The sequence below is a fragment of the Denticeps clupeoides genome, chromosome 13 (assembly GCF_900700375.1).
Source record: "Denticeps clupeoides chromosome 13, fDenClu1.1, whole genome shotgun sequence".
NCBI lineage: Eukaryota > Metazoa > Chordata > Actinopteri > Clupeiformes > Denticipitidae > Denticeps > Denticeps clupeoides.
In genome coordinates this window covers 3,654,019-3,666,149 of record NC_041719.1, presented here as the reverse complement: position 1 = coordinate 3,666,149, position 12,131 = coordinate 3,654,019, and the positions used below count along the sequence as shown (strand labels likewise).

The 12,131-nt window shown below is 44.8% G+C and overlaps 1 protein-coding gene across 3 annotated transcripts in view; it reads left to right on the top strand.

The window, feature by feature from the left end:
- slc8a2b (solute carrier family 8 member 2b) overlaps nucleotides 1–12,131 on the top strand; it is a 63,089-nt gene that overhangs the window by 23,741 nt on the left and 27,217 nt on the right. The window contains exon 2 of one of the 3 annotated variants that reach the window (XM_029000323.1): nucleotides 11,554–11,673. The exons of the other annotated variants lie outside the window; for them this stretch is intronic. The gene's annotated coding sequence lies outside the window, so the exon portion shown is untranslated. The remainder of the gene's footprint in view (nucleotides 1–11,553; nucleotides 11,674–12,131) is intronic. 3 annotated transcript variants of the gene reach the window in all.

Below are 12,131 nucleotides of genomic sequence, written 5' to 3'. Positions count from 1 at the left end.
TACCTTTCTCCGACACTGTAATTTTCTCTCCCGCTGTTTCTGTTTTTTTACGTTAATTGCAGCGGCGGTGGGTCTGTTTATAGCTCTTGCCATGTGGAGGCCTGGAGATGGTTTAATTGTCGGGGAGAAGAATGAATGAATCACTCTCACACTTCAATCTCCCCGTTAAACGATTAGTACATTGCTGCTTTAATCAATGCCGAGTGCAACATCATCGCGTCACACTTTGAATGTTTGCTTTCATCCGTTTTCCGCAGCTCCATCGCGTGCTTTACATTTTAATGCTGTAGGCCGCACGGACGGGATGTTGCCAGATTATCCAGGGCTAACAAGCAGATGGCGAAATGTGCAGAAGGGGGGAACTGGTGCGGTTCGAATGAGCCGTGGTTAGATATCAGACAGGTGAGCAATTTCACTCGTCTGGCCTCATATAACAAAACGTGTAACCCAGAGAGAAATTAAAAATGCAGATCCTTTTAACTCATTCATCACGACACAGTTGCATTCTGCTTGTGCAGATGTCTGCCTACCCTGTCTGGCCACTGAGAAAGAGACACAGAGAGCAGGGCTTCCATGCTGACGGATTGTGGAGGCGGAATCCACATTTAATCTAATTCAAGCCCTTTTGCTGCCAAATCCCATTAACTTTTAACAGGAAAACACCTGGAATGAACTGAATTGTCGGCAGGCAGGATGCAGATTGGACCCATGAGGTGGGCTGACATAGGTGCACCCTCACCCAGTCCACTCTGTATGGTCGCAAAAAGATTTCAGTGGGAGGGACCTAAAAATTCACCTGGTCCATAGTGGTGCAGATTAATGCTGTATTCACACCTGAAAAGAGCCTGACAAGTACAGCAAGAACCCATTTACCTTACATTTACATTTACATTTACGGCATTTGGCAGACGCCCTTATCCAGAGCGACTTACAACGTGCTTTCAAGTTACCATCGATGAAGAGATCAATTCCGGTTCACTAGGACCCCAACTATGAATACATCTATTTAATTCACTCTGTTGTAGATTCTGTACACAAAGTTTGACAAGAAAATTACAATTTAATCTAAATATTCTTTAAAGAGGAAGGTCTTGAGCTGCCGTTTGAAGGTGCTCAGTGACTGAGCTGTTCTGACCTCGAGGGGAAGTTCATTCCACCACCGAGGGGCCAAGACGGAGAAGAGTCTGGATGAATGTTTTCCTTTTACCTTCAGAGATGGAGGGACCAGGCGAGCAGTACTGGAGGCTCGGAGTATACGAGGTGCATTGCGAGGTGTAATGAGGGCTGTGAGGTAGGATGGTGCTGCTCCATGTTTGGCTTTGTAGGCCAGCATCAGTATTTTGAACCTGATGCGTGCAGCTACTGGGAGCCAGTGAAGGGAACGTAGCAGAGGGGTGGTATGGGAGAATTTGGGAAGGTTGAAGATCAGTCGTGCTGCTGCATTTTGTATGAGTTGTAGAGGTCGGATGGTACATAGAGGTAGACCAGCTAGAAGGGAGTTGCAGTAGTCCAGTCGTGAGATTACTAAGGACTGAACCAGTAGTTGGGTGGCCTGGGTTGACAGGTAAGGGCGGATTCGTCTGATATTGTAGAGAAGGAATCTACATGAGCGGGAAAGATTGCTGATGTGAGTTGAGAAGGAGAGTTGGTTGTCTATTGTTACGCCAAGGTTGCGGGCTGTTGCAGAAGGAGAGAGCTGCGAGTTGTCTAGGTAAATAGCAAGATCCTGATGTGGTGAAGAATCTGCTGGAATGAATATTAGTTCAGTTTTGGTGGGATTGAGTTGGAGGTGATGGGCTGCCATCCAAGACGAGATGTCTGTTAGACATGCAGAGATTTTGGAAGCAGCATGTAGATCAGAGGGAGGAAAGGAGAAGAGGAGTTGTGTGTCGTCAGCATAGCAGTGGTAGGATAATCCATGTGAGGAAATGACCTCACCAAGTGATCTCGTGTAGAGGGAGAAAAGGAGAGGACCTAGCACCGAGCCTTGAGGGACACCAGTGGAGAGTCTACGTGAGGTAGAGGTGGATCCTTTCCAAGTCACTTGGTAAGATCGCTCATCAAGGTAGGAAGCAAACCACTGCCATGCTGAGCCCCGAATTCCAAGCCTCTTCAGGATTGACAAGAGAGTCTTGTGGTTAACGGTGTCAAATGCAGCAGATAGGTCAAGGAGAATAAGAACTGATGACAGTTTTGCCAATCTGGCTGCATGTAGCTGCTCGGTAACCGCCAAAAGGGCAGTCTTATTATGGTGGCAACCTTATTATGGTGGCAGAGGCCACCAAAGCATGTACCAACATGTTTTGCGCTATGAGTGCTAGACTCGTAGGAAATGATGAGATGTGTGTTAAATGGTGAAGAAACACAGTTTAGTGTAGGTGGGCGGTTAGGAACTGTCTCCATTGTGCATTGCTAGAGTATAAGAGCACTCACGTTAGTCAGCAAGTAAAAAGTAGGTGTGTTGCACTGCTGTCTCCGCCTACCAGCTTGTGCAAATAAGAAGCTCTCCTCCATTGCGGCCAGCGTTTCCTCCTCCCGGTTCGGTACGCACGCATGCAGCACTTTTGCTTTGTGTCAAGAATGAGTCATTTTTAATATCTCGTCAGGTTTGGGCAAAGATGTTCAGCTCTAGCGCAGATTTGAAAGAAACAGCAAACAAATGCACAAATGTTACAAATGTGAAAACCAACCATTAATATTAATCTACAGAAGTGCTGGTAAGTGCCTATTCTTGTTGTTTTGAGGCTGGGACGGACGTGTTCGGTGTGCAGACAGGATGGGGAGGGTGAAAATGTAAATATGAACGTGCCTCAGGCCCTCTGTAATTTATTATACAGTAAAAGGGCTTGACACAGTTATGGAATTTAGCAAATCGGTGGCTTCTGAGGAGCGTGACAGGGTGGGTGTTCATATTTTATGTGGAACCAAATTCTGACTGTATCATTCAGATAATGAGAGCTTACTGATTGTGTGCTATGCCTCAAAAAGGACCGGAGGAAAATTATTGCATATATTACATAAATACACCAGAATGTATATATTTTAGGAATTAGAAATGCGGCGACATGTTTCTAATGGTTCAATAGATTCCCATTGCCCCCTGTGGAACAACGACTCCCTTAAAAATAAGAAAATATGTGATATACCTCACTGGCCACTACATTGGAAACCCCATCAAGCATCAAATGCATCATTCATTAATTGCTCATCATAAACTGAGATTCAAACCAACAGTCTCTCAACCACCTATGAATGAACTGAATAATGGATAGAAGCTCAGATTACACACAATAAAATCGCCGGGCAAAGTACACTACCCCAAAAATAACAAACATAAACAACAAAATGTAACTCCAAGTCAATCACACTTCTGTGAAGTCAAACTGTCCACTTAGGAAGCAATACCGATTCACGATCCATGTCACATGCTGTTGTGCAAATGGAATAGACAACAGGAGGAAATTATAGGCAATTAGCAAGACGTCCCCAATAAAGGCGTGGTCCTGCAGGTGGTGACCTCTCAGTTCTATGCTTTCTGGCTGATGTTTTGGTCACTTTTGAATGTTGCTGGTGTTTTAACTCTAGTGGTAGCAGGAGATGGAGTCTACAAACCACACAAGTGGCTCAGGTAGTGCAGCTCATCCAGGATGGCACATCAGTGCGAGCTGTGGCAAGAAAGTTTGCTGTGTCTGTCAGCGTGGTGTCCAGAGCCTGGAAGCGCTACCAGGAGACAGGCCAGTACATCAATCAGGAGATGTGGAGGAGGCCGTAGGAGGGCAACAACCCAGCAGCCCGCTACCTTTGGCTTTGTGCAAGGAAGGACAGGAGGAGCTCTGCCAGAGCCCTGCAAAATGACCTCCAGCAGGCCACATGAGGGTAGTATGAGGGCCCGACATCGATTGGCAAATTCGCCACTGGCACCCTGTGCTCTTCACAGATGAACGCAGGTTCACACTGAGCACATGTGACAGACATGACAGCTTCTGGAGACACAGTGGAGAGCATTCTGCCACCTGCAACATCCTCCAGCAAGACAGGTTTGGCAGTGGGTCAGTAATAGTGTGGGGTGGCATTTCTTTGATGAGGTTCCTCCTAATGCAAGACAATGCAAGACCTCATGTGGCTTGAGTGTGTTGGCAGTTCCTGCAAGATGAAGGCATTGATGCTATGGACTGGGACATCATATCTCGCTCCATCCACCCACGCCATGTTGCACCACAAACTGTCCAGGAGTTGGTCTGGGAGGAGATTCCTCAGGAGACATCCGCCACCTCATCAGGAGCATGGCCAGGCGTTGTAGGGAGGTCATACTGGCAACACACTACTGATCCTCATTTTGACTTGTTTTAAGGACATTGCATCAAAGTTGGATCAGCCTGTAGTGTGTTTTTCCACTTTAATTTTGAGTGTGACTCCAAATGAGTTTCTCATCAAGAATTTTTGTGTGTTCTTGTTTTTAGCACATTCAACTGTGTATTTAATAAGAATATTTCATTCATTTAGATCTAGTATGTCTTATTTTTGTGTTCCCTTAATTTCCCTTACAGCAATGGGTATATTTAATTCCTATTTTCAAAATAGCAAAGTGTTCAAAGGGACTTGTCGTGGTTAAATCTGGTTTCTTGTGTTAAATGACTGTCATACGTTTCTGCTTACCTCATTGTCCTCATTGCTGTTGACATTTTCTGCCCTGAGATTAATAATGTTTTCGAGCGATTAATATGGAACAAAAAGGGTCTCTTCCTCATTTATTCTCCCTCGCCCTGTTAACTCCGTGCAGTCGGCCTGTAAATAATTTTCCAGCAGAGAGAGCAAGACACTGAACCGTGGCATGCAAATTAGCTAGTACAGAAGACTACCTGACACAGAGAAGAGATGAAAGTGACACGGTTTTATCGCCTTCTCTCTTTCATATTGACCTTCTCCTTGTCCTTTGTTATACCATACATCATGCACAAATATTTTCATTCGATCTGGCAAAGGCATATTAAACAAGCCTGTGATTATCACCAAATCACCTAATTAAGAATATAATGCTGACATGTATCATCAGCTGCAAACGTTTCATAAATAAATAATAAATGAATATATGAATATGTGGGTGTTCACAAATTCACCAATTAGAATGTTGGATTAAAACACGAACACGCATGGACTTGAGTTGTCTACAGCACACCTGGGTGTGTGACATATTTACAGGAGGGGTTTTAATTGATCAGAAGGAAGAAACAGGGTGTTTCTTAAAAAAAGTTTGTTTGTAAAAACTCCATTAATGTTCATGATCAATGTTCAACAAAAAGCGCTGGGTGGGTAGTTAGTTCCTCTACTTGAAGTCTTGTCAGTTATATCTTGTCAGCTAATTTCTTGTGAAATATGTATGACTGTTACTTCACTACTGCTTTCCAGGACATTTACAGGATTTAATAGAATTATTGACACATTGCAGTGTAAAACGTGAGTGCAGAGCTGCTTCATGTCTGTGTAATTTTGTTCCCATCCTACTGAAGGCATTATCTCCCCTCATCCCCCCCAACCCACACACACACACACAAATGTGTTCTTATTAATCTGTAGGTAACCTCTGATCGTGATTTAACCATCACAGCTTCTGAATGCAGCATCTGCCCTGGAAGGAATTGTCAATCACGGCACGTTTGCTGCAGACCCTCAGAATGAGCTTTGCATTGAGCTGGTTCATCCCCACCACTGCAGATGCCAATTATTTGAATCACCAGAACCATTGTTTACTACATCATAAAAAAACATATACTGCATAAAATGAACCACTTCTTATTTCAGAACCCACTGCTACCCCATTTAGAAATATCTAAATTTGTGTTACGTGTTTTCTGGGTCTAAAATGCTGTGGTGGGGATCAGCTCTTGTATGTATAATTTATGGACTATATCAGCACTGGGACTTTCATCAGCTTAGAGCGTATTTTGTCAAAAGCAATGACTTAAGCATACGGTGCCAGCGTGTGTGTGTGTGTGTGTGTGTGTGTGTGTGTGTGCAACTGGCGGGAGAGGGGGCCGCGATGAAAGCGAAAAACACCAGCGCTCAGCTCTCAAGCCTCTCCACCTTCTTCATTCCACCTCATTATGGAGGAACCTCTTCAGTTTGTGGCACTGCCACCGTCTCAGTTCACTCGCCGGAGAGGGGCTTAACGCTCGCACATGGATGTCGCTGTGAACCCATTTGTGAAGGTTAATCTCCGCAGGATCGGGCGGCTGACTGGATTTAAACAGGGAATTGTCCGGTGCCTGTTTGGGGTCTGTATCAGACCAACTGAGCATTTGATTACTTCTAATCAATATCAGGATTGTGTACTGTCCATTCAAACATCCAGAGGCCACCCCGGTAACATCAGGGCTTTTTAAATCAGCCCCCGCAATCTAATGCTGTGGTGTGACTTTTAAAGAAGACTGGATTATTGAATTTCCTCCAGCCTGATTAATTTCTTTTTTGCTATTGTTGCCTTCTGTGTTCTGTGATCTCATATGGATCCTTCGCCACTGAACAACAGTATTAGAAACTTACCCTTTTCTAATTGCAGTCGAAATCCATTGAAGCTCATTTATTGTTTAGAGTATTGAGCGTCAGTAAAGGCTTCGCTGGAATCTCTGCAACTGGTGTGGAATAAAGACATTTCCCATCACGTTGGATTCAATGCACCGTCTCTAGAGGGACCCTCGGTACATTTCCAGGCTAAATCTTTAATATTACAGGGGCCAGAGGGTTATTTGTAGTGGGAAACATGAACCCTGTGTTATTGCAATACAATAAAGTCATAACACTTGACTTTTAGCTTGAAGCTTGTTTTGAGACTGTGGTTGCTACTCTTGATCAGTTCCGTCTGAATCCGTTTTTGTGTATTTTCGCTATTAAAATGTTGTAGCTACATGGCGGCAAAATTAACAGATTAAACAGAAACATTTTATTCCTCTAGAAGTGTAAAAAACCATGGTTGAAATATAACTATGAATTTTTCAGCGCAGTGATTTAAAAATGACATTTGTTTACATAATTAGTTCATTGATTCTACTAATGGCATAAATGCTATTAACATTGACAGCACTAATATATATAATACAAGTTGAGCATGGGGCTTGTTCAAGACGATCGAACAACCTTTTTTTTTTTTAACGTGTCACCCAGAACACAATCCATTTTTATGTATTTATTTATCAGTTTTAAAATGAATGACAGAACAACCAACAAACCAGCCCCACCACCCACCACAGCCCCCATGATCGATATCCTCCAGCGTAGTCGAACATACAAATGGCGCTGTTTCAGGCAACAAGGTGATGCTGAACACATCAGAACAACGTAAACCCAGAACACCAATCTTTAATGATGCTTGCGCTTGGCTGTATCTCATCACTGTGGACTCGTACCATTTTAAACCCCGGCTATTTTAAACATCATCGAAGATCACACCAGCGAACAAGCCTCACACTATAAAAACAATGCCAGATGTACCGACTGCTGGGTTTAGTGGCAACCCATGACCTTTCCAGCAAGTTTTTGTGGCACCGTGCGGCTCTGCCCTTTGCAGGTCCACAGAAGTGAAAGCCCTTTTGTTCCAGAAGCAGGATGAGATGAGCAGCCTCCTGGGCCGCCCCTGTCCTGCTCAGCGATGCTCAGCGGCGTCTCGGGCGCGGCACGGCGCCGCGAAGCGCGGCCACGCAGGGCAGTGGCTCTGCTGAGAGCGCAGCGGCGCTCCGGAGCCGTAATGAGGGCCATTGCTGTGAAACTGTCATGCATGAGCGCGTAAGCAGCCAAGAGGTGACAGAGCAGAGATGCCCCCGCTGAGCACTTTTGCTTTCCCCTCAACACGTCCACCCGTATCCTCACGCCAACAAGCTCAGCTCCAAAGTAAATACAGTGAGAGCGGGAGAAAATAGCGCTGCGATGGAGATTATTCACGGTGACGTTGAATGAAAAGCGGAGCGCTTCGTTTGTCTGGAAGGGCCTGAAGGATGATGGGAAAGATGGGCGATGAGAGGCTGCCTGTCGGAATAACGACCGCCGCCCGCTCACAAACAGGAACACATATACACGCTCCGTCATATTCCGGGACACGGAGCAACTTCCCTCATCAAACACACACAGCAAGGGAGGCGTGTCTGGCGCCCTGGACCCACGTGCTTATCCCGCTGCGTGCGTCTTGTTAAAGATTGCGCTGTGTTTCTGGATGTGTGTGTGTGTGTGTGTTCAGTGTGTGCGCAGCCATGAGTCATGCGTGCATCTCTCCCCGATGCTCTTCGCCGGTCTGCTGCGGCGTGAAGGGAGACCCGCGTCGCTCTGCCTGCCGCACTTCTTTTTGTCTGAGGATCAGGACATCGTTGGCCCTCTGGTTTCATTTGCTGAGCCGCTGGGTGGGAAGCGTCGTGTTCGGCTGCATGTGAGTTTATTTTTTGCCAATTTGTTGGTTTTTTTTTTTATTAAGTTTTTTTTTTTTGTGGTGCTATGAATATTCATGTGACCCAGAGATAAAATATTTAAAACATTCTTTATTTTCATGTACATTCTATATTATGCTGCTCTGCTGTGCCGAAGAGCTTTCAGGACGTAATGCCTATATCCGACAAAGACATTGATGATTGTCTTTGTAATGTCCTCATTACATTTGTCTCTGTGTTACCTACCTACCTGTTGGTTATGTGCTATTTATGTGTATTTGTGTTCATGTACTTGTACTGCAGTCAGAAGAGGAATTTATTCACACAAGATTAATAGAGCGTTTTTGCTCAGCACTCAGCATCAGAAAATGAATTCAAGTCATCAGGCCTTGAATGCAGGGGCGTGTCTGAATTTCCGCCAACCCTGCTATTCATAGATCTCCGCTGGCTATGCAATTGCCACCCAAATCACATCGTTGACTCTCACCTACAGAGAGAATTCTAGAATTTAATCATGAAGGCTTACACCCCACCCAGACCCTTCCTGCATTCCTCCATGGAGCGCTGCCTGCCATTGCTAACCCTTCACACAAGGCAATCCCAGTCTGGGCTGCGCTCATCTGCAGTGCCCTGCAGCAGCTCCATCACTGACTATCTTCTTGTAAGACTAATCTCTTCAGAGCACACCTTCTCTCTTGTTGTTATCCCAAACCGCATAGACTTTGCATACTTTGAATGACTTAAGTGTCTCACGTGGACCTAAACTTGAATGTCAGTCCTTGTCTGGAGATTGCCTTGGATAAAATGTGTTATGCAGCAAGATTATTGATCGAGAAAAACTCGGATAAAATAAATGGATATCACCTGGAACTGTGGCTATATGGAGCAGATGATGCTGTGGAACCACTGGAAATACACATTGCACGCTCCTCAGCTAATTCCGCCATCTCAATCCTCATTCCCACACGCAGATGCTCAGAGGCACCGAAGGAGGAACAGAGAGTTTAAGATCTTGCAACATAGACGGGTGTATTTGCGGGCCCTTTTCGATATGGAATGGAGGGGTAAATCACATAGAAATACAAAGGACAGCTGCACCCGTCTCCTCCCGTCTCACTCGGTTTCCTCGCCATGGAGGAACACGTGGCAGATGGCAGATGAAAGAGACACCCACAAGCACCATCCATGTTCCACACACTTCATACTCTCTCAGGGTTCATGTCAGGACCCTCCAACCAGATGACCCATCCTAGCAGATTAATGACCCACAAATACGAACACACACACACACACACACACCTATGACCTCTTGTTCAGAGTCACAATCATTCCTCCAGGCTCCGCCCATTTTTACACGCTGCTGTGTGTCAGAATGAATTACACGACAACAAAAAGAGCTGGATGGGTATTAGTTTGTTTGTGTTGATTGGTTGTGATGTGTGTAAAGGCGCCGCCATTCTTTTCAGGAAAAAGGAATGGAGGAGTGAGACTTTCCCGTCAGCCTCTGCAGTCTGCCGTGCCTGAAATTGGATTAAATTTGCATAGTGGTGGCTGGAAATAATGCATGCTGAATGAAATTGACAACGGCACTGAAAAGATAACTGCTGTTGTTATTTTAATGTCCCGTATGACTGTCGGAAGGTAGACTTCATACATTGTGCGGGAATTGCCCAGCATGCCATTCACTGTGAAACTTAATTTTTTCTGCGCATTATGGAAGTTATTGATCTGCAGACTCCATGGCTGGATTTTGAGCTTTTGTGCTCTGACAGTGATGGACAGTTTCTAACGTTGTGCGACCCAGACAGTCTGACCCTCTCTTTTATTAATCAGAGAAATGAGGAGCGTTGTTCGGCAAATGCCACCAACTTGGCACTTATGCAATTAAAAGCAAAATATGTGCAAGTGTTGCAAACTGGCAGGAGTGAGGCGTACAGTGGATGAATATTCGATGAGAGGAAAGGAGGAATAGGCCGAATTAGCACATGTGAGTGACAGTAAGCCCCTGGCCAAACACTGAGAACCTAACTGCAGTGTCGGCACCTCCCTGCGTAGTCAGTCGCCTGATTGCGACGCACATTTTGCATTTCGCTCGTATTGACATTTTCATATAAGCATGCATTCTGGTCTTATAAAGACCTTGAGTGTTACGGCACTCCACCTGGAGTGTGTGTGTGTGTGTGTGTTATTACAGTCCTTCAATTCAGGCGGCTTTTAACACAAGGACGTTTTAGCGCTGCAGACAATTTGATTACTTCCATCACAGGCTAATGATGGACGCAGTTATGCGCTGTAGACTTCCCGCAACTTGCTCTTCAACTTGTAATATCAAAAGAGTGAAAGTGACTGAGAGAGAGGGAGTTTGAAGTCATAATATTGTCCCACATTATATTTTTAATTCAACCAGTGAGAAGAATGACAGCGGAGAGCTGGAGGCTGGCTTAGGTAATGCGATTGGATGTTGGATTAGAGTTTATTTAAATTTACTTAACATTTTCCACCAAAGTCAGTAACAGGTCAGTACAGAACTGAGCAATAAATGATCAGACAATAATTGAAAAAGGGCAGTACATTCATTTCATTCCAGCCAGCTGGACTCATATAATTGTTCATTTGATTGTGGTTGTACGATCAAGAAAGAAATCCAATCCAAGTAAGAATCTTCCATAATTATTGAACATAAAAGTCTCAAAATAATGTGATAATGGACACTGGCAAGCACTTCACAAAGCCTTTGTGTTTTCTTACTTCTTTCCTTCTTTCCTTCCTTCCTCCCATTTTTTCCTTCTTTATCTGCACCTGTCACGGGTGGGCTGGACATGGCGATGAAGGAGGACGCATTCGCACGATTGCACAGGACAGGGGTTAATACAAACTTCATGAGACAAGGGAACATCAACACGCACAATGACCCGACGGCAAACAGACACGAACAGGATAGTTTTATGCAATTATATAAATAGACAACAGGTGAACACGTTCAGAGAACATTACACAGGACGAACATGAAACTCCGGTCCGGACTCCGTATCCGGAGTAACCCCTGCCGGTCCGGATCATGACAGCATCCTTATTTCAGCTTTTCTTTTTGCTCTTACTGCCCTTATCATTGCTTTGCATGTTGTCTCTTTTGCACTTTTTACAGCTCTGATCATCACATCAGAGTCTGACATGAACCTCCAAAAGAGCTGCAGTCACAGGAAAAAGAAGCAGGACGTTTGATTCAGGATTTGCAGCCTTGCTGCATGGAGGACAGAGGACGCAGGTGCGAGTGAACCTGGTCCAGAAATACCAGAAACCAGGGCCAAAAATGCCTGGTAATACTTAAAACACATATACGTGGATGATAAGTTGAAACACAAAGACAATGAGGACAAATTTTGATTGTCATTGTGATACACTGCAGCACAACACACGGTGCACACAACAAATTGTGTCCTCTGCTTTTAACCCATCACCCTTAGTGAGCAGTGGGCAGCCATGAAAGTCTGTGTTAGGACAGTGCGTTGCTCAGTGGCACCTCAGTGGGACCTTGGCCGGGATTCGGGGGCGCTAGGCCACCACTGCTCCCCCAAATATCCAAATAATGTTCATGCGTCCTGTGGTGGCCACAAGTGTGTCTGGAAACTTCATTCCATTCTTTTTGTCTGTGTTTAATTAGGCATCACCTATTGACACACAGTACAATAATACAATACAGCGGAGTACAAAGATTATTTCTTT